General features: G+C 37.0%; 1 protein-coding gene and 1 pseudogene across 10 annotated transcripts in view; both read left to right on the forward strand.

Annotated features, from left to right (window-relative positions):
* Positions 1 to 26,297, forward strand: part of Npas3 (neuronal PAS domain protein 3) — an 895,400-nt gene that overhangs the window by 185,032 nt on the left and 684,071 nt on the right. The gene's annotated exons all lie outside the window — the stretch shown is intronic.
* On the forward strand, positions 11,843 to 12,657 carry LOC105944259 (annotated as a pseudogene).

Consider the following 26,297-nt stretch of genomic DNA (forward strand, 5'->3'; position numbering starts at 1 on the left):
TTCTGACCATCTTTTTGAAATAAGCCTTGACAATTTTTAACCTACAACCTCTTAAGTATTTCACTCGGGATTTGAAAGTATTCACATATCTGAATATTTGGTCTTTCCATTGATGTGATGTAATGAATGTGTACATTTATTCAAGAGTTCTTTATTTCACAAAGAAAATATTGTAACTTTTCTAGATTTCTTTGGACATTTCTCTTAATGCTTATCTCTAGTAACATTACAATTATGCTTTTCACCATTTATATGGAGTTTATCACATTATGAAATTATTTGCTTATCCTGTACTTTGTTTTCTAGTCTTTTTTTAAAAAAACTATTTTTAGTGAGGTAATATTCATATGTGAATTAACTTGTATATGTTTAAATTTTATTTCTGTATATGTGAATGTGTGTGTGTGTGTGTGTGTGTGTGTGTGTGTGTGCTCGAGTACCACAATATGTCTACAGAGATCAGAATATGACTTAGGGGTGACTGTCTTCTTTTACCTTCTTGAAGACAAGCTCGCTCACCCTCTCTCTCTTTCTCATCTCCCTGGGCCTGAAATTAACCATTTTTAAGGCAATAACTTGGTAGTATCTAATAAATTCACAATGTCATACAACTGACCCCTCTTTCTTGTTCTAAAACATTTACTTTTTCATAAACATAAAACCTGGTCCACTAAATATTTTCTTCCCATCCCTCTGTCACTGTCTCTGGTAAATAGCACTTTGTATTTTGTCTCTATAGGCTTGCTTAGTCTGAATATTTTCTAGAAAAGAAAAATATGTAACCTTTGGTGCCTGACTTCTGTTAGTGTGTATAGTTTTTTCAAGGTTCACACATGTTGCTTGCAGCATGTTTCAGTATTTCATTCCTTTTTATGACTAAATGATATTTAATTATATGGACATACCAGAGAATTATTATCCACTGATAGCATTTGGATTATTTCTACCATTTGACTATTGTGAATGGAGATACTATTGAAGGTTCAGGCACACTTGTTTGAGTTCATCAGCATAATAAACCTAAGAGTGGAATTGTTAGGTCATTTTTTTATTAGGTTTCCAAGATACCACCAGACTTGTTTGTACTGTCACAGAACCATTTTCTATGCACACTGAAAATTCATGTTCCAACTTCATTCTTGTTAACTCCTATTTTACAAATTTCTATTTAAAAAGAAATTTCTTGATTATCATCATTCTGTTGGATGTGAAGCGCTACCTAATTGTGTTTTTGATCTGAACTTCTCTAGTAAAGAATGATTATCTTTTAAGATGTGCTTGTGGGATATGCTTCAGTGGTAGATTGCCCATTTTGCACAGAGCTTGGAGTTGGATCCCTCACTTAGGAAGGAGGAAAGAATTTAGCCTGACGAGAAGAGTTAATGTCCAGCTCAAAGGCTGACAGGCTGAAAGAATTCTTAGTTAAGAGGAGAGTCAGCCTTTTATTTTTATTTTTTTTCCCCACTGAGTTCCTCCAATTCCTGAGGCTCACCCACATTATGGAAAGTAACCTGCTTCTCTCAGTCTATTGTTTTAAATTTAATCTCATCTAAAAACCCTCTAACAGAAGCATGCTCTATAATGTTTGGCCAAAGATCTGGATAAATTCTGACTTAATCAAGGTGATACATAAAGTTTGTAATATTTGATGTGTTAGTGGAAGAATTTCTATTTGCTTTTGTATGGTTCTTAAATAAAACATTTGGTGTCCAATGAGAAATTGTACTTATTGGACAAAACCTATTCTTTTGAACTGTGTTTATTGCTATCAAATTATTGTTACAGTTTTTAAAGGTAGATGGCTTTGTCAAATTCTTAGCAGTTACTGAGACACTTGTGTCTAGCTTCAATCTATAAATCCTTTCATCTCACAGCATCTTCATCTTGAGTCAACTCTCAGTCAACTGAAGTACATCTTCAAATGATTTTTAAGTGATTTATGTGTAAGATTTTCTAAGCCCTTGAATATTCTATTTTTATTGTTATTATCATACTTGAATTATATCTTGTTACAAAATTTCTGGTCCAAAAATTTTTCCCTCTATTAAATGATTATAAATGTTGCTCTTTTGTCTCCCTCATATAAGTATGTAAATTGCCAATTTGTATTGGATGCCAATACAAATTTTATTTATCTGATGATAAGTTGGTTTATTCTATAGAGTTCTACAGAGTAGTCTGCTGTCATTCATCTGTCACCCTTCGGACCTCATACTGAAAACCTTCACCTAGGCTAGGTGTATGTTTGTATATACACACACACACACACACACACACACACACACAAACACACATATATATTTTAGGATTTACAAATGTCAATCCCTTTTAGTCTACAGTAAAAAGCCTAAGAACTATAAGAGCTTACCTGGAAAAATGAAGTTCAGAATTTTAAAAAAGAAAAGAAAAGTCATGAAAAACTCTTTTTTGTTTAAGCTCACAATGTGTTTCTTGATTTGCAACCTTCATGTTCCTCATGAAGCCTTGCTTTAAAATTCTTGCTTTTTTTCTTGTTTTCTTCATAAGTGTGAATTTTGCTTCAAATTTCCTATTTCTCTCTTTCTATCCTATTGGGTATAATTTAAAAAGTAGATCTGTTTTCTGTTATTTGTCATAACTTTCCTTCCACACCTGGCTCCTGGTCTTGTTCTACATTCTGCAAGAACTGCATGCAGTTGTTGTCTCCATGAGTGGTTTGTAGTGCTTGTTATATGCTTTTGTCATGTGCTGTCCACCTTTTATTTGTCCTGCTGCTATAGACCATGTGGATTTTATTTTCCTTCTAGCCCAGCTTTTTCATTCTCAGCTGGTGTATCCCTCCTGTTACAATTTCATATACTGATTGAACAAGGAATGTAACTCTGAGCACATGAGTCTGAAAATTGGAGCTCTTAACATGTGAAGATTATTTTAAATTATTTTAAATGAACATATATGAAATGAACAAATACATGAAAACAACTAAAAAGAAAAATTAAATGATAGAGTGTTCTTGCTTAGAAATGTAGACTTGCTACCAAAGGCTACACACAATCAACAAATCATAAGTGAAACATTACTAATGCTCCACAGTCTCCTGGGGCAGGTGCTGGGTATCTTTGAGAACAGTGTTTTGTATAGCAATGTGGAATATGTATCCAAAATCAGGTGAGGTAATTGTGAATGAAAAAGGACTTTCCTTCTTACCTATTCTGTATCTGTGACTACTTTCTTTGTCTAAGCATGTTGAGGTTTGAGCATCCTGGCACCCTGAAGTTACTGCATGAGCTTCAGAGCATCATGCTACCATGAATTTACTTCACTCTCACCACTTTCCAGGTGTGTGAGCTTGGCTCTCTTACCTAACTCCTGAGCCTGGGTGTCATACTATACAAATCTCCATCTCCAGGTACTTGTGAGGATTGAATGAGATGACAATACCTTAGTGAATCTAAGACAGCAGTCAGTACATGGTAGCACTCAGAAGACACATTCTTTATTCATTTGCTACATCCTGTGAATTGGTACCAAGCTAATCTCTGATGGCTCAGTTATGCAAAAAATGCAATTGCTGCCCCCAGACAGCTCAGAACATAGGAGGGAGGCAGAAAAGGAAGCCTACACTGATAACCCATGTATTAAAACTGTTCTGGAGATCTAAACTGCCTTGCCTGGTTCGCCTCTGTTCCATAGTACCCTGGCCAGTTCTGATCCCTCAGAGCTTCACAGCTCTGGCTGACTGAACTCACTAGTTTACTGCATTGAGGGCTGAGATGTGTAATGGAGAAGGCCCAGGATAGAGGCTTGCCAGAGGACAGGAAAAAAACAGAAAAGAAGTCAGGAAAGCTTTCTAAGCAGGAGTTACACTTCAGCTAAAGTTTTTGCCTTCTTGTTTCCTTTGTAAATTGGTTTAAATTTTTGCCCTACCAAGGGACTGGATATTTCAAGGAACCTTGCTACATATCATTTTTGTAAAGTGAAATCTTTTGTAATGCAAATAATCGCTTCCTAATTTATATGTGGAGCAAGTTAAGATTTCTGTATGTCAGATTTTCCTTTCTTTTCTTTTTAAAGGTGTGCACAATGGTCTATCTTTGCAATAAGTGAAAACATCCTTATAGTAATTGAATAAGAAATTATTGATTGAATTTAATCTGTATTCTTTCTTACATCATCTAAAGGATAAAGAAGCTGTTTTAACTTTAAAATGCCTTCATTGAAGCGAGGAAGAAAGGCATGTTTGTGTAGACTTGATGGGAAGTGAAGGTTTTTCTTTCTCAGTCAGTCAGTTAGCCGTCAGCTGGTTGTTGAAGGTCACTTCACGGGACTCAATTTCTCCATATGTGAAATGAGAGACCTGAACTTGAATTCTTCTTAATTCCAAGGATGCTCTGACATTGTCTAAAAGGAAAAGAAAGCGATTATTGGCAATAATTAAAATAGTAAAGATAGTTGAACACAGACATAAAATGGCCCTTTTATGTTTAATTTTTGATCAAGAAGTCTGTATTTAAAAATATATCTGTGGACAGCCATGCTTGTTTTAAATTTTTAGATAGTTCCAGGCAATGAAACTTCTTTAAAGAAGATGAGATTCATATAGCCAGTAAGACAAGTGATTATCATTTATAAATATGGTTCTCATATTGACTTACCTTAATGAATCAAAGTAAGTGTGTAAATGTACATTAAATAGGTTTCTTATTAATTTTATAGATATTATATAAGCTTGTTATAATAAAGAGTAAGAGGCAAGGTCTTCAAGAAGCAAATGGAAGATAAACAAATGATAGGAATTGTCTCCTTTCCTATATGCTCTTACTGTTTTTCTTCTCTGAAAGAGGTTTATATATGTAACCACAGCATGCAAGTCATCACACAGATATGACTATTCTTATAATATTACTTTTAGACAATTACAATTTTATGTTAATAGGTAACATTTTATGTTAGATATTGATTTGGGATATTTAACTCCTCTTTGTTGAAAAATACTTTAGAATAAATTAACCTAAGAGACCAATGTAAAATAGTATCTTACTTTGTCATTCATATATTCACATTTTTATTGTAAGCCAGCATATAGATAAGACTTTGACATATCAGTATTACTTTAGATTGCAGTAGTCACTTGAACTTGGTGACATCTTAGTATATCTGTGCTTGGAGTTAGGATGTATCTAAACATATATCGTATGTTTCAAAGGGTTAAAAATGTAAAAATCTCCTTAATATTTTTGAATTTCAAATTGAAATGATATTTGGGTAGTTTGAGTTAATTATTCTTTCCAAAAACATTAAGCTCAAAAATTAGACGTATAACTCATTAATAGTATGCTTGTCTAGCATGGGGTTTTGCCTAGTACTGCAAAACAAAAATAAATTAATTAAACTTAGCTATTTATTTTTTGATTCTAATGTCTCAAAATTACTTATGGCTTTCGTTGTATTTCTGTTGGACATTGTTGCTATAGTATGACTTGCTGAGTGCTGTTTTTTTAATTAATTAATTTTTAAAAATTAGTTTTGTACTCAGTGAATACAGTCAAGTTGCTACCATTGTTAGGCTCATCCATGTCTTACCCCCTCCCCTTGGCCCCTCCTTGTTGAGGTATATGGGTCATGCGTTGTGGAGTTAGCCCACAGTTATGGCTAGGAGAAATGTCTCTGCTTCTCATGACCCAGCATGTGGCTTTGACGTTGTTTCTGCCCCGTCTTCCAAAAAATTTCCCTGAGCCATGTTGGGTTCATTTTGGGTCTGCTTTGGTGATGAGCTGTTGGGAGCCTCTGTGTCTCTGGATATCTGATTTGGTAGAAGTTGATTATTCTCTGTGTCAATCTCATTCACCCTTGTGTTGGTACCCAGTTCACCAAGAAAACAGCACCTTTGCTTGTTTTGCCAATTATTATTAGTTTCAGCTGGGGCCCTTTTGAGATATTATGGGATGGTTCTCTCCTTAGGATCTGTGTCTATTTGTAAAAGAGAAGCAGATTCTCCAACAGAGAGTAAAGTTAGCACCAAACAAATGGGATATTATTTTTTATAGAGAATTTGATAAGTGTGGGCCCTCTTGTAGCCCACAATTGGTGGCAGCTTGATAATGGAGAGCAGGCTCATGTTTGGATATAGTTCTGACTTGTTTCCCATCTCCAGCTATGAGTCATGTTCCACTAAGCGGATCAGCTAGCCAAATTAAGAGCAGTTTGTTTCCCACCATGGCTGTGCACCACAATTGCACTTGTGTGAGCATTACGGCAGGTTATTTGCTGCTAAGTAAGTTAGACCATGAGTTGCTTGGACAGAAATTGGTCATTTTACCCCAGTCGCCCATGTAGCACCTTCTGGCACTAAATGCGCTGACTGGGGACTGATTCTCTTCCAGCTTCCAGCCATGTCATTCCATTTTATGTGTCAGCTGCATATGCTGTCTTCAGCAGTAGGGTCTTACCACTAACGTTTGGTGAGTCATCAAGTACTCCGACAGAAATCTGTATTTCTTTTAGGAAGCCTTGTAGGTCTCTCTGATCAAAAGCACATTGTGGATGATATGCTGGGGTATTCTTATACTATATAAATATACTGATGGTTGCCGGTCCAACAGTTGGTATTTATGACATATTCATGTCTAGATGAGATAATAGACTTCTATCTCTTTACATTTATGCTCAGTGTAAGAAGAGTGTATGAAGATATGCAAAGGAAGCTTCGAATGACTTTGGAACTACACATTGTGTATTATTCTTAGTGTTAGAATGTGTTTGTCATGCCTCTGGGTTATATGGACCAAGACCCAGAAATACCTTTTAAGATGTGGATTTTTTGGATCTGAGATATAATTGTAATATGAGAGGGGGGGGGGAAGAGAGAGAGAGAAATAGGAAAGAGAGAAGGAGGCCATGTTTATCACAGTGGATTTTTTGTATCTGAGATATATTTGTAATGTGTGTGTGTGTGTGTGAGAGAGAGAGAGAGAGAGAGAGAGAGAGAGAGAGAGGGAGAGAAGAAGAAGAAGGAGGAGGAGGAGGAGGAAGGGGAGAGAAGAGAGAAGTAAGTTATACAGGGATAGAGGAAAGAAATTGGGGAAGCACACACCTGGAGAAGGAGAGCTGAAAGAACAAGACTTGTTTTTTAATTTAACATAGTTTCTACAGCAATATTTAAAAACCACGTATCAATCAAAGCTTCACTTAATCACATCTCCTCTTTGCTACCTTCTCTGATGCATGCAACTATAAATAATGTGTGTTTCATTAGTACCCCCCATGCACATGCTGTATGTGGTATTCTGTAATATAATTTACCTTGTTACTTTTTCTCACTTTACTTTAGAGCTACATGTCAGTCTTGTACTGAAATTTTGTCTGGTTGGTCAGATGTCTAACATTTAGTGGTACTTTAAAAAAATGTTTACTGAGTTGAAAATGCACCTGCTGAGGTTTAAGGGATTAACTGTCCTTCACCCCTTAGTCCTTATGAAAGTTCTTTTGGCATTGTACTGTCTGTGATGCATCAAAATTATCCTAAAGACTCAAGCAAACAATTGTGGGAAAGCAATGAATAAGTAGACTCTATTTTGGTGTTGTATAAAATTTTTAAAGTTTATCTTAAAGATATGCTCATCTGTTTAATATTTGGGTAATGCTCATGATTCCAAAATGGTCTCCTGCATTTTAATATTATTGTATCTGAATTCAAGAAAAAAATTTTCTAAGATGGGGTTTCTTGTCCTTCAATCTTCCAGCCCTCTTTGTTATAGGCGTCTCACTCATGGGACCCTCCCAGAATGCAGTATTATCCCCACTTGGCAGTCAACTTAATGATTTCACCAAGATTACACTATGAGTACAGCTAAATCAGAACTTATTCCTCCTCTCTCTCTCTCTCTCTCTCTCTCTCCCTCTGTGTGTGTGTGTGTGTGTGTGTGCGTGCATGCGTGTGTGCATGCGTGTGTGTATGTTTCTGTAGTTGAAACAAATGAGAAGTCAAAATTTGGACTTTGAAGGCATTTTGTACCTCCCTCCTGGCTAAGCCAGTTTTCTTGTTGAACCAAATGGGATTTCACTTTTATAAATAACTTTGTATTTTACTGCCTGGGTAAAACAATTTTTAATAAATCTTTCCCCGGTATTATAGTCATTGATAAGAATGATGATTTTGATATTAATTATGCTCCCCTTTCAGCATTTCATGCCCAACACCCTGATTCTCTCTTGAGGACAGACAGAATAACCTTCATTCTATTCAGTGGAAAATGGCATTCAGAGGCAGAGCAAGCTTCTTTGTTAAGCTTCCTTGGAGCATATCTTTGCAGAAACAACAGTTTCTACATGATGGTGGTGGGGCTGTGACTGCTCCTCCAAGGAGGCCTTCCAAGGCTCTGCACTTGCTGGCTGAGCAAGTTGCCCAAGGGAACCACTGGAGCACAAAAATTCACATGGTATAAATCTCATTTTATTTCAATATGTATAAGTAAGATGTTCACATGGTTAAAATGAAAAAGGCACAAAGAACCATATAACCTCTTCCCTACCCTGGCTTCCTGACACTCAGGTTCCTGTTTTAGGATCAACTACTTCCACTAATTTATATGAGAAGAACAAGGTGGTAAGAATGGTCACTTGCTTATGTAATCACAAACATATTGTTTTACCTGTTGTCTTTTCTAAATAATAACTTATTTTGGAAGCATCTCCATGTGGTATATGATAGACTGATTTTTATGACTATGTACTGGTCCATTATATGGGATTATATAATATTTGTTTATCTCCAAATACAGTTTTCTGCCATTTAAAGCAATTTAACAAGTAATAATAGAACATGTAATTTTAAGTCTATGGAAACATATTTAGGAGGTCATACTTTTAGAATTACAGTTGTAGGTGAGAAGAGAGGCTCTTTAAAGTTTTGAGTCTTCAGTTTATACTATAGTTTTGGAAAGCAAATGCATGTTCATAATATTTTTAACTGAATAAAAATAGTTTTTTCTCTCCAATCTTCAAGAGAGGCAACCACTGCTAGTACCTTTTTGTACTCTTGCAGAGACTCACTGAGCACAAGCAAGCTTATATGGTATATTGTTAGTTAGGTATATTACATGTGTATCTGTCACCAGGAAGATTTTTAGTGCCTTCCTCATTTATTTAATACCTAGTAGCAGTGCTCACTAGAAGTGAATATTAACTGTTGGCAGTGTCCAGAGGCATTTGGGGTTGTACCATCTGTGTGGAGGATTGCATCTAGTGACTAGAAGCCAGAGATGCTATTGAACATCTAATAATTCACAGCTAGGTCCTTATGACAACAGATCTGGTCTGTAGTGTCAAGGTTGGAAAACTGTTTTTAAAGGATATGCTAATTTCCTTTGCCTCACTATGACAAAAATACCAGAAACATGTTAAGGAAAAAAGATTTTTTTGGCTCATGATTTCAGAGGATTTTAGTCTATCATGGCAGGACAAGCTTGACTGTGGAAGTATCTTGCTGTGGTGGTTTGGATGAAATGTCCCTCATAGGCTCATGTGAATATTTGGTACCCAGATTGTGGCAGTTTAGGAAAGGTATTGGGCTGTTGGGTGGTGTAAACGTGCTGAAAGAGGTATGTCACTGGAGGCAGGTTTTAGTATAATATAGCCCATCTCCAAGCCCAGTACTCAGACTACTTTTTTCCTGCTGCTATGGAGATGGGATACCAAGCTAGCTCAATCTTCCTGCTTCCTCCCAACTAATGTAAGAAAATATGACCCAGACTTACCCATCATGATGATGATTCCCATCAAAACTGTAAGCTAAAATAGGCCTTCTTCTTTTATAAGCTCTTTCTGGTCAGGTATTTTGTCCCAGCAATGGAAAGTGGCAGAGAGTTCAGGTCACATAGAACATAAACTAGGGCCTCAGCTATAATCTTTAAAGAACTGACCCTAAAAACCTACTTTTTCCATCTAGGTCTTTTTGTCTACAGGTTCCACAGCTTCCAAAAATAGAACCACCAGCTGTCGAACAAGTGTTCAAAACATGAACTAGTGGAGACATTTCAGATTAAAACTATAACAAGGGATATGAAGGCTTTGTGAAGATGTTGATTCCAGTAGTTATAGGAAGACTTTGTTAGAGCCTTTGATGTGAGGAACATCCTCCTTGCTGCTCTTCTTCCAGGTGCCACCTTCATGAGCCAGTATTGTGGATCTTCCCAGCAAGAGTGATGCACACAGTGATATTCCTTATATTTCCCTGGCCTCAGAACTGACTACAAATATGGTGCCTATATTGTGCCACGTTTTCCTATCATGTCCTCTGGTGGTTGCTGAAATAGGAGTATATGAAAGATAAATTGGGAGATGTCTAACTTCTAAAATATTTCCACCTTCCTATTTGATTGATATTTTATATGGAATTTGAGGTCATGTCTCCATTGTCATGTATTTTCTGACTTTGTGGTTGAGGGATATAGATGTAGAGAGATTTTGGTGGTTGATTGCATTTAACTTCTCTGGATGTTCTGAAACTTCCCATTGATGTGTGTGAGGTAGCAAGAATTTACTTTTATTGCACAATTGGGTTGTCAATGATTTCTTTTAACAAGAAATTTTGTACTTTAATCCTGGATAATGTTCTTGAATAATTTTATTGATGTTTTCCCTATTTTTTCTGATGCTCTGACTTAAATGTTGAAGCATGAGAAGCATTTGTTTTATTTTTCTCTCTTTTTTTTTGTTTTGTTACGTAGATTTCCATCTAACTCTTCTTTTGATTTTACCTTAGTTTTACTTTTCCATTTAAATTTTTTTTATGTTCTGTCACAAGATGTACTTATCACCTCCTGATTAATAGAAATGTGGTGGGTTTTGTTTTGTTTAACTGTTCCTCTATTTGCTTCATTTGTTTTTTTCCAGATTACCAGTACTGTTTGCTTGGTCTAATCCACTCCAGTGGTAAAGAGAGAGTTCTTCACCTTGTTTATTCACTTTCTTGTACATAGATAAATGGCTTGGAAGTTCTGAAAGCAGGAACTGGTCTTGTTGAATTTCACTACTGAGTGGCCAGGTTCAGTAGGGAAGCCCTATATCTGTTGTCTTTAGTTTTTCTTAGTTGAGTTAATCAGCTACCTCAAAGAAGGCATGTTTAACCTCTGAGCCATCTCTCCAAACCCAGGGTTTATGTCTTTCAAAAAGTAATTCCTGGACTGGAGAGATGACTTAGCGGTTAAGGCACTTGCCTACAAAACCAAAGGATCCAGATACCATTTCCCAGGACCCACATAAGCCAGATGCACCAGGTGGAACATGCATCTGGGGAGTGTGTTTTCAGTGGCTGGAGGCCCTGGTGTGCCCATTCTCTTCATCTCCCCTTCTTTCTCAAAGAAGTAAATAAAATATATAAAACGTGAGTCCTCATGTAAATTTAGTTTAATACCAGTAGTGACTGGTACCACACCTGACTACCATCTTAATCCCATAGTCTTTGTTACATAATTACTATTTAGAAGTTACATTATGAAGGAATATAAGTAGAGTTGGGATTTAGTCTTTCTTTTTTTGCTGCTACCATGTCCTAATTCAGAATTTCATTTTGGCTCCCAGAGCTTTGGCAGTAAGCAACTAGACCTACTTCTGAAAGCAAAGCCAGGTTCCCAGTTCACTGTGTCAGCCGCTGGGCTGATGGATATGGCACTACTGTTGGTATGAGATTAGTTGGTCCATCATGAATTTGCTCAATGATGCTCCTGACTATGCTTTCCCTTAACTCAACTCTCATCCTAAGGAATGTGTGCACACAGTTTTTGAGATTGTAATGCTGATATTCTAGATTAATGTACAAGAGTTAGAAACTGCCTGGCTCTGTTCGATCACTCAGTGTGTGGTGCAGGGTCTCTGGCTAGTCATGGCGACCCCATCTCAGAGACTTCAGACTAAACCAGTCACTACTTGTTTCAAGAGCGTTCTTTTGATCTACACGTTCATCTTCTGGATCACTGGTGTTATCCTCTGTGCTGTTGGCATTTGGGGAAAAGTGAGCCTGGAAAATTATTTTTCCCTCTTTAAATGAGAAGGCCACCAATGTCCCTTTTCACTGGCACAGGCACTGTCATTATTCTTTTGGGTACCTTTGGTTGTTTTGCTACCTGTCGAGCTTCTGCATGGATGCTAAAACTGTATGCAATGTTTTTGACGCTCATTTTTTTGGTCGAACTAGTTTCTGCCATTGTAGGATTTGTTTTCAGACATGAGAGTAAGAGCAGCTCTAAAAGTAATTATGAAAATGCTTTGAAGCAGTACAACTCTACTGGAGATTATAGAAGTGAAGCAGTAGACAAGATTCAAAGTACATTGCGTTTTTGTGGAGTCACCAACTATAGAGATTGAAAAGATATAAATTATTACTCAGAAATAGGATTTCCAAGGAGTTATTATAAACTTGACCATTGTTCTCCACAGAGAGATGCAGTAAACAATGAAGTAAACAATGAAGGTTGTTTTATAAAGGTGAGGACAGTCAAAGAGTCAGAAATGGGAGTCATTGCTGGAATTTTCTTTGGAGTGGCTTGCTTTCAGCCAATTGGAATCTTTCTTGCCTACTGCCTCTCTCATGCCATAACAAATAACCAATATAAGATAGTGCACCAGCACATGGGTTTATTCCTCTCTAACTTTAAGTTTCTTCCACCCTATGAATTATAACATTGCCTGGATGGAGACAGATGACAACATAGTTATCAGTAGACTAAGAAACTGCACCAATAGACTGATGTAATCAAGATATTTGTGCATTGTGTTCTGAATCCACCTTCTGTCCTACACATGCAACCTGGTATCTTTCTGACACACTGGAAGAGCTAGTAAAATATAAGTGAAATAATAACTGTGTTTTGCTTGAATTTTTATTTTTCTCAACGTGGAGCCTTTGAAAAGTGCTATAAATTTCCAATTTTGATACAATGTTACTGATGGAAATTTAATTGCTCTGAACTTGCTATTGATGTTGTATGATATAAAATAGGTCTCTCTGAATGGACCTCTTACCAACCAAGATGATCTGGTTTGATTGTATAATCTGCACCAAGAAGGAAAAAAATGTTCATTTGGGTCTGTTTTTCTGACAGCCATATTGTATAATTCAATTCCTGCTAGTCATTGAAGAGAACCTGCCTATCATTGGAGTTCCTGGGTGGTGGTAAAGTTTCAGACTTTGGTTGTAAAGTGCTGAGACTAATAGCCTTTGCCCATATCTGTGACATATCACATTTCAGCATGTAATTTATATTTCTGTCTCCAAACTAAGGTGATTATACTGATGTTTATACTTTCCCTGTTGTTTGAAAGGGTTTTTTTTTTTTTTTTACTTTAATGGTGTTGCAATTATTGTATTTTCCTTAAGAATTTAATAGAGCTTACCTTGATTAACTTTAGCTAGAATTTTCTTACCAAGTTGATATGACTTACTTGTCAATACTGTGGTCAATTTTAGTAGTCTTATCTTTGGTTTGTGTCCTTGTTTAATAAATAAAAATCTCTTGCACAATAAAAAAAAAAGTTAGAAACTGCATTGAGGCCCATCAACAAGTGTCTCTGACTTTGTTATAGGTCATTTTTGAGTAGAGCAACTACTTCCTGACTCCTTTTTATAACTAGGAAGACAGTTTTTATAAAGCCACTTTTTCCCATCACAAATCTGAAAGCCTTTTCATATGTAAAACAATTTAATTTTTTCAGAATGTAAAGAATGTTAGTTCTATATAGGGATAATAAATGCTGGGGTTGAACAATCAATGATATCACTCATTTATTACCTTCCTTCTGTACAGTTTATACTGCTTGTTAACTTGACAAGACCTGGTTTCACCTGAGGGATGGGTGTGAAGTAGCCTGTGGGTATACCTGTGAAGCATTATTTTGATTAGGTTAATTGAAGTAGGAAGTGGAAAGACCCACTTCCATAGAGGTGCTAGTCTCTATATAAAACTAAGAGCTGGTTTCCTCAATGGGGGGTAAATATGAGTATCTCTGCTTCAGGCTCCTGTCACTGTGACTTTCCCACATGATGAATTGTAACTGGAATTGTAAGCTGAAATAAACCTTTCCTCCATTAAACTATTTCTGTCAGGTATTTTGTCCCAGCAAGGAGAAGGTAACTGACACACCCCCAGTAAAGGATTCTGGGTGTCCTGCACTCACTCTACTTCCTCACAAACACTATAGCAATCAGCTACAGGCAATAATAATAATAATAATAATAATAATAATAATAATGGTTGTTTGTTTTGTATTTTATTTAAGTTGATTTTAATATTCTTTTAAGGGAAATAATTCTCATATCTGCTTATCAAGTACCATTCTATGCATCTACTCAGGGTTTTCTACCTAGAGTTTTCTTTTGATGATTCTAAAATTAGTTGTAGGCTATTGATTTATTTTCCTGGTCAAGATTTTTATGTTCTAAGATTATGGACATTACAATTTTAAGTTCAATATAATGTCACAATATACTATTTTCCTTCAATTTTTTTCACTTTTTAAAAATATAAAACTATTTTCTATTCACATTACAAAAAGTGGTAGTGTCCCAAGTTTTCCCCATAAGGCATTGTTGTAGGCAGCTTCAGATTCCTGGGATGAATGTCTAAACCAGACACAGTTCATGAGAGATAGGGATTTATTTCAAGCTTCCAGATCCAAGAGAAGTTTTGTCATTGGCAGAAAAACCTGCTTCCATGCATCCAAACACAAAGAACTAACCAAAACAGCCAGCAAACACCAAAAGCAGGAAATACATACACAGCAAGCAACAGGGACTCCCACCAGAGCTTTGACTGCTCCGCATACCTTTGAGCTAGAAATAAGATCCACCCCCAAATATACCTTCAGGCTGGACTCCAAGATCTGTCCCCCTATAACACCTCCTCCAGCAAGGCAGCTGGAAACCCAAGTTACAAGCTTCAATAAAACACCTGAGTCTGTGGAGGACATACATTCAAACTACCACAGACATAGTCTGTTGAACTTGGCTTAAGCCTGTTTGTTATCTTGGGATAATGATTATTTTTTATGTTTCAACTTTCAGCCATTATATGTCAATTGGGGCATCTATTGGCAAAAAACATTGGAATAGGGGCTCTAGAAGATGGCTTATCAGTTAAGGCATTTGCCTACAAAGACCTTTGGACCTAGGTTTGATTCCCCAGGACCCACTTAAGCCAGATTCACAAGGAGCTGCACACATCTGGAGTTCATTTGCAGTGGCTGGAGGTCCTGGCACACCCATTCTCTCTCTCCCTCTCTCTCCCTCTCTGTACCTCTCTTTCTCTCTCCCTCTCTCTCTCTCTCTGTCTCTCAAATAAATAAATAATATTTTTAAAACATTGGAATAGGAGTCAGCCATGATCCCTTTGTATGAGACTTATTTAAAGGCAGTTCAAACTACTTCTGTTTTTTAAATTTTATTTATTTATTTATTTGAGAGCGACAGACACAGAGAGAAAGACAGATAGAGGGAGAGAGAGAGAATGGGCGCGCCAGGGCTTCTAGCCTCTGCAAACGAACTCCAGACGCATGCGCCCCCTTGTGCATCTGGCTAACGTGGGACCTGGGGAACCGAGCCTCGAACCAGGGTCCTTAGGCTTCACAGGCAAGCGCTTAACCGCTAAGCCATCTCTCCAGCCCTCAAACTACTTCTTATGCACCCCTTTTGACAACCCTTCATCTCCTTCCTGACCATTCTGTTTCTCCTTCTAAGTATTGTTTTTTTTCTCCTAGGTCATTTTAAATCCTTTCAGTCTTATTTAGAGTAATGCGTATGTAGTACACGCTTCTTTAGTAGCTAAAGAAGTATGAATATGAAAATTTTAACTATGATTTCTGGCAAATATAACATAGCCAAAGAAGATTTTTTTTCTTTTTTCCAAAGCTCATCAAGTGAATATAGAGGTGAGAGTGTGGACAATAGGTGTATATGTTAGCTGAAATTACTAAAGTATTTTCCCACTGGTGTTGTATTATATATAAGAACATTTTATGCTTGTATTTTCTGCTGTTTTAGAGATGTCAGTATGTCAGAATAGTGCATTGAAACTTTTATCAAGAAACCTCTTTTTTAAAATTTATATTACATTGGCAAAAGTAGAACACTGCTGAGTAAATACTTAGGGTTGGGCAAAGAGCAAGGGGGAGGCCTAGGAAACAAAGTCCCTACACTAAGTAATAAAAATAGAACACCTAAAGGAAGGAAACCAGTCTAAGGCTGAGAATCAAAGAATAATACAAATACACATTCCATGTTAGCAATCATAAGTAATATAGTCTCAAATGACTACTCCTTTACTTCATAGAAAGGATTGGCATTTATGCAATATTCTTTAGTTAAATTTCTATTTATTGGATTTTTGCATCACTGCAGATTGATCTATTGAATTTGTCACAGTAGCCTTGTTTTTACCTTGATGTGTTTAATACCTGCTGGATCAGAATGCCAATCAATTTAGGTTAATTTTATTAAGTTTGCTAATGCTTTTTAAATTAAAAGTACTGTTTAAATTACCAGTAGCATAATGTAAGCAACACAGTCTTATATATTACTGCTCCAGAAAGTAGATGGGTAATATATATATATTCTCTCTGAACATTACTTTTCTTGGATTTTTAAATTCCCTTAATTATTTATAAGAATATAAATCATTTAACATTTAAAATTTTAATTATCTGTATGATTATTGCTTAGTATTCTGTGCCAAACTTGAAACACAGCATAAAATTTTAGCTCTTACTAAGTAGGTTTCATTTAAACTCCTTTTCTCTTTTCTAGCAAATCAATGGAGATGTTTTAAAAAAAATCATACTATGCTATCCTTTACAAATTTAAGGTAGAAAGTGCTTCCTGATAAGAAGGCTTTCACCTCTTGTGCATTTCAATTTCCAGAGAGGTTATGATATGCTTTGTATTTTTATGGAATGTAACACTTTTTATGATTGTATTTGCAATGAGCTCTGGAATACACAGTTCTGGAACCCAGTTTTCATTATTAGCAGACTATTAGCCATCATTAATACAGCATTTATAAATATTGCTAAGAGAATTGTGTCTATATTTAGCAAAGATAGAATCCAGGAAAAAAAAAAAAAACTGATGTTAGTGAACTTTCTTCTTAATGAATGGGCTTTTCTAATTCCAAAACCTCTAGTGGCTTCACAGACAGGGAGAATCCCAATGCTCAAACATTTGAAAACAGATCTCCTGTTACTGCTTGATATTACTATATAGGTATTACTCTCTATATGGATTATAGTAATAGTATTTACAATCTATATGGATTTGCTCAGTATCCATACTGAGCAAACTAAGTTTGTTACAGTATATGCTGATCTAAAAATTGAAATGATTTTGGTTATGTAAGATTCAAATTATCTTTGACACATTTTGCAAGTTACTTACAAAATCCTACCTAAACATTGGATTTCTCCTTATCAGAGAGCCTAGCATCAGATTTTAATCATATTTTGTACCCACAGGGTTTTAGGTTTCCAACAGGCCACCTGTCTGAGACATTTAAAAATTCACAGGACAGATGGGAAGGTGAAAGAACTTGTCCTTGGATAAAGAAATTCTTAAATTGAAGGACCGTTCACAGGAAGAGCTAGCTAATATATCACACACATCTCCTACATTTATCTAGCATGCAGGCATCATAATAGTACATTTCACTGTACCATAAGAAATACAGGACTCATCATTTATGTTCTATTCTTGTTGGCAAAAGACAAGGAAAAAAAAAATCATAGCTTGTTAAAACCTGTTGTTCAGGAGAGCCATAAATCAGGAAGTAGGCCTATATTTTATATTAACTTTCTTGGATCTATGATTCAGGGAATGTAAAGTGAGCACCTTTTTGTTTAATTAACCATGGGTTAATTACCCATGGGTTTGGATTTTTACCCCCAAACTTATAAGTCACTGGGGCAGATTAACTAATTAGTATACCACTGCCTCAGTTGTTTCATCTGTTTGAAGGTGGTTTTAGTAGTCCTTTATAAAGTGTGAGGTGACATGAGCATAATACATATAACATGCCTAGAATAGTGTCTAGACTTGTGAATTGGGGTGAGGTAGAGGGAAGATAATATAATCCAATGGGAACATGACAAATTTGCAATATGATCATGTAATAAAGCTCTCTATTTATTTATTTGTTACATACACAGTGTATACAGTCATGTTGGTAGCATCATTAGCTTCCTCCCTGTCCTCCCCTCTCTGCAGGGACCCTCCTCATTGAGGAATATGGATCATGCATTGTGGTGATAGTCAACAGTTATGGGTAAAAGGCAATGTCTCTGTGCATAATGGCCCAACATGTGGCTCTAACATTCTTTTCACCCCGTCTTCCAAGAATTTCTCTGAGCCATGTTGGGTTCATTTTAGGTCTGCTTCAGTGATGAGATCTTGGGAGCCTCTGTGTCTCTGGATATCTGGTTTGGTAGGAGTTGAGTGTTCTGTGTCTGTCTCCTTCACTGTTGTGCTAGTACCAGGTTCACCAAGGAAGCAGCACTCTTGCTCATTTCTCCAAATACTCTTAGTTTCAGCTGGGGCCCTTTTGAGGTGTGATGGGCTGGTACTCTCCTTAGAATCTGCAGTCATCTGAAAAAGAGAAGCAAATTCTCCAATGGAGAGTAAAGTTAGCACCAAATAAATGGATTAGCCTTTTTTTTAAAAAGAGAGAATTTAATAGGTGTAGGTCCTCTTGTAACCCACAATTGGTGGGGGCTTGATAATGTAGAGCAGGCTCATTTTTTTGATACAGTTTTACTTGAGTCCCAGCCTCAGTTTTGGGTTCTGTTCCACTGAGCAGATCAGTTAGCCAAATCAAGAACAGTTGGTTTCCCACCATGGCTATGCACCACTATTGCACTTGTATGAGCATCAACTCAGATTGTTTGCTGCTAAGTAGCTTAGACCATTAGTTGCTTGGACAGATGTTGGTCATTTTCTCCCAGTTGCTCATGTAGCACCTTCTGGTACTAGATGAGGGCTGACTGTCTTCCAGATTCCAGCCAAGTCATTCCATGTTGCATACCAACAGCATATGGTGTCTTCAGTAGTAGGTTCTTACCACTAACCTTTGGTGGGTCATCAAGTACTCTGACAGAAATCTGTCTTCTTTTGTGAAACCTTGTAGGTCTCTCTGATCAACAGCTCATTGTGGATGATAGCCACATGCTGGTATTGGGAGATACAGGTCAGTGCCCAAGAAGAGAAGAAAGAAAAAGATAAGTAATATAAAAGAGAAAGAGAGAGGAGAGAGAAGAGGGAGAGGGAGAGAGAAACAGGAGAAATTAAGGTCAGTTTCATCATACTCTCTTCAGGGCCTTGTGGTTCAGGTATTCCCTCTAAGGACCTGATGAAGGTTCAACCATTTAGTCTGTCTTTTAGGATGTAGATTCTTATGGTACCATTGCCAGTTGTGTGTCTCCTACCCCCACTATAGCCCTCCCCACCCACCCTATTATCTGGTCCTCGAGATGCTTATTAGGTATGTCAGCATCTTGGGTAGATTCAGGTTAGGAGACATAGATGAGGGAGACTATATGATGATTGTCTTTCTGTGACTGGGTGAGTTCACTGAGAACGATCTGTTCCAGGTTCAACCATTTTTCTTCAAATTTCATTGTGTCATTTTTCCTTACTGCTGTGTAGAATTCAGTCATGCCACATCTTGGTTATCCATTCGTCTAATGATGGACATCTGGGTTGATTCTAGTTCTTAACTATTACGAATTGAGCAGCTGTAAACATGGTTGAGCAAATCTGTCTGAACTGAGACATGGAACTTTTAGGATAAATGCCCAGTAAGATAATAACTGGGTCTGTTGGTAACTTTGTAGTCAACTTTTTAGGAGTCTCCATATTACTTTCCAAAGTGGTTGTACCATCTTACATTTCCACCAGCAGTGGATGAGAATTCCTATTTCTCTACATCCTCACCAGCATTTAATTTCATTTGATTTTTTAATGTTTGCTGTTCTTATGGGCTAAGGTGGAATCTCATAGTTGTTTTAATTTGCATTTCCCTGATGATTAGGGATGATGAACATTTTCTTAAGTGTGTGTTTTCCACTTGTATTTCCCACATAATGGGAGAAAATATTTTGTTGGCCATCTAACTGACAGAGGTCTAATTTCTAGAATCTACAAAGAACTCAAAAACCTAAACAATAAAACATCAAACAACCCACTCACAAATGGAACAAAGAACTGGACCAGCAGTTCTCAGAGGGAGAAATACAAATAAAGCTCTCAATTTGGAAAGAATACCTTATTGATCAGTTTTTTGTCACTGTGACAAAATAGCCAACATAATAAGTTTATAAAGAGGAAAAGTTTCTTTTGTCTCATACTGTCAGAGGTTCCGTCTATGATTGTTTTGCTTTATTGCTTATGGGTATGCATGGTGGAAAATACCTGTTTACCTCATTGCAATGGGAAGCAGAGAGAAGAGAAGTAAGGGCTCTACTATACATGGAATATAATCTGGGTACCCTTCTGGCCTAACTTGTTGTCTGTGACCTCCCAACAGTGCCATGAACTGAGTCTAGCAGACATCAACACGAGGGCCTTTTGGGCCTTTTGGACAAAATGATAGCATATACTAATTATATATATTAAAAATAAACAAGAAAGAAACAATACTCACATGAAAAATTTTTGCAGAAATTTTTAGAGAAAAATCACAGGAAATTTGCTACAAGTACTTAATGTGTTCAGAAGTGTCAAGCAATAGAAGTATGTCAAGAAAGCATCACATCAGTGAATTGTGCCATGGACTGCATTCATCTTTAAGTCCTTACACTATTATTGCTTAGTTACAAGTTGGGAAATTGTTAGGCATGACTCTAGAACTACTAAATCAGAAACTTGAGGTAGGACTTTTAACTAATCTGTAGTTTAATGACTCCAGGTGATTTGGATGCATGCTGGAGTTCGACCACTGACTTACATGAGCATTTATTGGATGACCACTGTAGTTGTTCTGGGCTCTAGTTGGGGAGCCCTGTTATAATGGAAATTCCAAAATGAGAAGGCACACAAGAAATATGTAAACAACTCCAAATAATCTAAGAATTTTAGGTTATACATGTGTGAAGAAACAAAATGAACTAGGAACTGATGTAAGAAAGTGCCTGTGTGCCATGGTACTCAGAATTAGGGTGTTTATAGAGTGAGGAGTGTTGAAGACAGAGCACCTGAGGTAAAACAAGATATAAAAATAATATCTAGCAACAGTGTCTAAAACGTTGGGGCAAGAATAATCTTAGAGGGAAATCTACCATGAAGGCTACCAGATGGGGATGCTTTAAGGAAGGCTGTGTTGCTAGGTTTTATATCCTGAGCATCCTTGGTCCAAATATCTGAAGCCTGAGATATTCTTAAATTCAAAACTTTTGGAATATTGACATGAAGCCACATGTATTGAAAATTCCACACAACTTCACATCATAGAACAGACCTGGGCTTAGCAGAATTTCCTTCAGGCTGGGCTGGAGAGATGGCTTATGGTTAAGGTGATTGCCTCCAAAGCCTAACAATCCAACCCTTGCAGTGTCCCAGGGGAATGAGACATGGAGGAGAGGGATTCGCAGTTCTAACTATGGCTAAGACTTTGTAGGGATTGGATAGTCAGAGTTCCTGTTTACTCTGTTAAGTACAGGAGGCAGTCAATGGGTGAACAGACAAGTAATATATTACAGACTATCAGAAGTACTGTAAGGGAAAAGGGCAGGGGATAAGGAAGAGATGAGCAGGGAAAGGAAATCAGATATACAGGATGTGGGGAGGAGGGATGGTGACTATGAAGAGATGACATAAATTCCAAGTCTTGAAGGCACATGGACCAGGTCTCAAAGCTGCTTGCTACTGTTAGCAGCATAGCTGTGAGTGGGGCTTGTTTCTGCAGATCTAGAGTGTAGCACCCTAGCTTCTTAATATATGTGGGAGGGGGCATCATGCTTGACTCAGAATGGGCCCTGGATGCCTGTTTTTTGGATGAATTTTGCTATTTCATGGAAAGAACTTTTAATTTCAGATCTGTTATCTTGATTTCAGGCCGTTAGATTCTTGTTCACTTATAATCTTTTACTTACAAACTTTTCATTACAGAAGTGCTTAAACCTTGATTCAACAATTAATGTTTTTATTTTTCCAATCATTTCTTCTAACCACAGTACATTTTTTCCCAACATCTTTTTTTTTAACATTGTAAATATTTCAATGTGCCTTCCTCACTGATGAGTGCATTTTAATTTACATATTCCCAGGCCATTATCACACATAGAATCAACAGTGACTGTTCAAATGTTTGACTTTTAAACAAATGGTATATATAGCAGGTTATACTCTTTTTTCCCTTCATCCCAACTCCTGACTCCCATTACTCTTGGGGATCTCCTCGGTGGGGTTATGGTATTTTTTGTGGGGTCATGAATGCCTCAGTCAGCTCCCATGAGGTAGTGGACAGGGTGGCATGCCCCAAGGTATTCCTAACCACTCTGTGGCTCTTACAGTCTTTCTACCCTCTCTTCGGCAATGTCCCCTGAGCCATGGCAGGCCTGTTGGCAGTCTGACTTAGTGTTGAGCTCTTTGTAGCCTCTGTAATTCTGCTTTGATAGGTTTTGATTAATCATCATGTCTGTCACCACTTTTGACTTTTTAAAAATGTTAATAAGGGTAAATACAACTCACTAAATATTCTGATGAAATTGTCATGCATAAGTATACTGTGCCTAATTGTAGGTTTCAATTCCTTTAGTCTTCTTATCCCTTTGTTGGCCATAGATTTTTCTTTTTTTCTTAAAAGCTAACAACCAAACAGCATCAACTTCTTTAAAAAATTTAAATATATATATATCGCCCAGGAGGAATGTCTACACTGCAAGGATCCTGGAAAGCTGCTTGACTTTGTGCTCTTACTGTTCCATGTGGTGGCAGATGCTATTAAGTCTGTACATATGTGCCAGAAGCATTACTTTTCAAAAGTGTACTCCAATATATTTCCTCCAGTCATCTTCAGATGTTGGTTTGGTCTTTATAAATTAATTGTAGGTAGAATTGAGCATGACATAGACTTTGCACAAAGTTTCTCACTCAGCAGCCCTTTCTTGAACTGGCAGAACTGGCTGCTAGACACTGTACATTGGAAGTGCAGAAAAATTGTGATCTCTGTGGACATTGAAGAAGTCCCAGTGCCGCCTCTTAAAATCATGGAAATCTGACTCACTGACCACTTTGTTGTGTTTTTTAATCAAGAGCTGTGCAGTATTGCTTTGACTTGAATCATCTGCGCTCCTCATTTATTATTGAATCTTATTTTACTTTGTTCAGACAAGCTATCTGGCCTATTGTGAAGCTTCACACAGCCAATTACCTCAAGGTGTTTAGTTCATTTATTATTGAAAGCATAAATCTTGTACAGGTTGTCCATTGACGACCCTCTGAGTAGATGTAGTAAATGCCTTTCATCCTGGCGGCCTCAGAAAGTGCTCACAGACCTACCTGCTGAGCTTGGCAGGGCAGGCAAGGTGCTGGAGCATGTAAGATACAGAGGTAATTGCACTTTACTTTCTGTTTAAGGGTGCGTGTGAAAAATGTGCACGCAGTAGCAAATTCTGATTTGAAATTTAAAGGGACAAAGTCACTTTATATGTTCTATATCCTTTTAGAGATATCTTGTTAAACATGCTAGCTATTGTAGTATGCTGAATATTGAGTTTCAATGATTTTTTTTACACAGTCCCTATTAATCTCATTCTTAAGAATCCTAAGAGTTTGCATTTGTATCTTTGAACCCACTTTCATTCCTGGCTGATGTCAGGCTTGTGTAGTGATACTAAGGGTCAGTATGAATGACTTGGAAAAAAGAGAAGCTTAAGTAATGTGGTGATTCTACTGATGGGCTTACATGCTATTAAGTCTCTATCCTACAACGAATGTGCCAGGTATTTAACTAGGGACTGGTACTAATTTCAGAGCTAATACTGAGCTGTTCCACATCAATGCTTTCAGCAGGTGGCTTGAACTGACAGCATAAAGAAAAAAAGTAAGAGAAAATTACCATTGTACTTTAGCATTTCTCTGATTGAATTGACTGATTATACTGTCAAAGAAGCATGGGGAGGCTGGCAGGGTTATGGGCAGTAAAGAAATGACAGAATTCTTTTCAGAAAGAGCGTGCCTGTTGCTTTTTGCATGGCCAAATATTTCAAAATGATAATAAGGTTCAATGTGAGATTTTAATTCAGTACTTGTGAAAAATCCACATGTTCTCTCACTGGTCTTGAAAGCAGGCAATCGTGTAAAGAGAGCCAATAGTCTTCTTATTACCATTTTCTCTTCTATAGCAATGTATTGAGACATGAATCAGGTTCTAAAACTAAATGTGAGACTGCATGTTAGATTTGCAAGGGAGTATATAATGATTTTAATTTTATTAAGAAGTTTCACTTAATGGAAAAGAAAATACCAAGTGATTCAAGGTGAAACGATTTGTTTTATATAATGTCTCATATTATGTTCTTAAATTTTCTGTTTGATAAAAAATTCTTTACCAGTGATAGATATTATTCCCAGATGTCCTCTAAATTCATGTTTAATGAATATAAAAGTATGCATATCAAAAATATTAAAAATATACTATTTAAATGACTCATTAAAAAAGTAAAGAGATATAACTACTATTAGTGAATAGTCATAGAAGAGTCCTTGCTGACTATTATGGCATGTCAGATCTTATGCCCAATGCTTCACAGTGTCATGTTTACACTTCACAATAACTAGGTAATTTCTCATCACACCCCAGAAGAGAGGACAAAATCAAGGTGGAGTGAAGTTGAATAGCTTGGCTAAGTGCTGAATAGTACTGTGAGGCAGGGCTGGGATGCTGACTCAAATCCAAGGTTTGTCTTACAGTTAGTTTGCTGACTTCCTTCTGTACTGGTGACATGGAATTAATGCAATAATTTCCTTTTTCATGGTTACCACATTAAGAATTTAATAGGACTTTTGATATATTGCAATGAAAATTCTTAAGGGAATGGTTTAAGATGTGGGAAAAATTCATCGAAATATTCCATCAAAGCATAAGAGTCAAATTTAGCAGAGTGTAAGTTAGGTTTGGGACAGAAAATAATATCAATCTAGATAAATGGGTCAGCATTCACCACTTGCTCAACAAACACTTATTGTAGTAGGTGCCAAGCCTTGGGCCTGATCTGGCGCAGAGTGCTGGATGATTGATTTTTGTTGAGTTGACCCAGGGAATTATTCAAAAACACCCTTTCCATGTAAATAGGAACTTTAGTTGCAGAAGAGAAGGGTTAAAGTATTTCTGGTTGGACTGTGGTATGAGAGTTTTGTTTTACTGCATAATCTGGAAGGCTATCCTCATATTATCATTATTCTGATGCAGTGTAACAAACCAGCAGGAAACTGCATTCCATGGGATTTCTATGGGGACTAGAGAGAATTTGTTCCAGTGCTTACAGAGCAGCCACTTGTAGCCTAAAGTAGCTTCAGGGCTAATGTGGAGAATGGTGCAGTTCAACTTGCTCCTAAATGGTAAAGCTAAAAGCATGTATAGTGCAAATAAAGCAATATCAGCAGACAAATTGCTAATCTGGAGGCCTTATCAAGCCATTGGTTACAGTTTGTTTTTATTGAAAGAGGAAAACAGGCAGGAAATTTAAAACATGCCACAATTAAAATGTGGAATACCTGTTTCTGTGCTTACTTTGTAACTTGCTCCCTCTATTTTTTTTTTTTTTGTTTTTTTGGTAGTTTTCCTAGGAGTAAATTGGCAAGAGTGTACATCATTCACACCTCCCAAAACCTTCCCCCAAACAAAATAACTGATTAGCAGAGTGATTCTAGCTCCTGCCTAACTTCTGCAAGTACTTAGTGTTTCCCATCCTCGGTGTGGTTAGCAGTGCCTCATTTTCAGTAATGGAAGACTTGCCTTATCTTCTCTAACCCCTGTGTCACATTGGATGGTTAAGGCCACCACACTAGGTGACATCGCAGGGCCCTGCTTCCACTCTTGCTTGCACATACATGATAATGATCCTCCAGACCTGCTTCCGTGCCTGCAACCTTGAGTCTGACTAGTCACCATGTTTAGTTGAAAGCTCTGTGGTCATCCTCATGAATTCCTTAATGCCATTTAATCAGGAGGTTCCATCTATTCTTTCTGCACTTCATGTAGCTGGTGTTATTGTTTTTGGAGCCTCTTTCCCATCCCAAACCATACCTCAGGCTGTAGCATTCAGCAGGTTCCAAAGAAGCC

This window comes from Jaculus jaculus, chromosome 7 (genome assembly GCF_020740685.1).
Source record: "Jaculus jaculus isolate mJacJac1 chromosome 7, mJacJac1.mat.Y.cur, whole genome shotgun sequence".
Taxonomy (NCBI): Eukaryota; Metazoa; Chordata; class Mammalia; order Rodentia; family Dipodidae; genus Jaculus; species Jaculus jaculus.